Source organism: Corvus kubaryi, unplaced genomic scaffold, assembly GCF_017639235.1.
Source record: "Corvus kubaryi isolate FWS band 111438036 unplaced genomic scaffold, C.kubaryi_AGA036_p1.0 37394, whole genome shotgun sequence".
NCBI lineage: Eukaryota > Metazoa > Chordata > Aves > Passeriformes > Corvidae > Corvus > Corvus kubaryi.
Genome location: NW_024581133.1, coordinates 11,950,823 through 11,951,044, shown reverse-complemented (window position 1 = coordinate 11,951,044; position 222 = coordinate 11,950,823).

Genomic DNA, 222 nt, shown 5'->3' with positions numbered 1-222 from the left:
GAACAGGAATGGAATGGAAACGGGAACGGACATGGAAACGGGAATGGGAACGGAAACGGGAATGGAAACAGGAACAGACACGGAATGAACATGGAAACGGGAACGGGAATGGAATGGAAACGGAAATGGACATGGAAACAGGAATGGAAACAGGAACAGACACGGAATGGACATGGAAACGGGAACGGACATGGAAATGGGAATGGAAACAGGAACAGACAC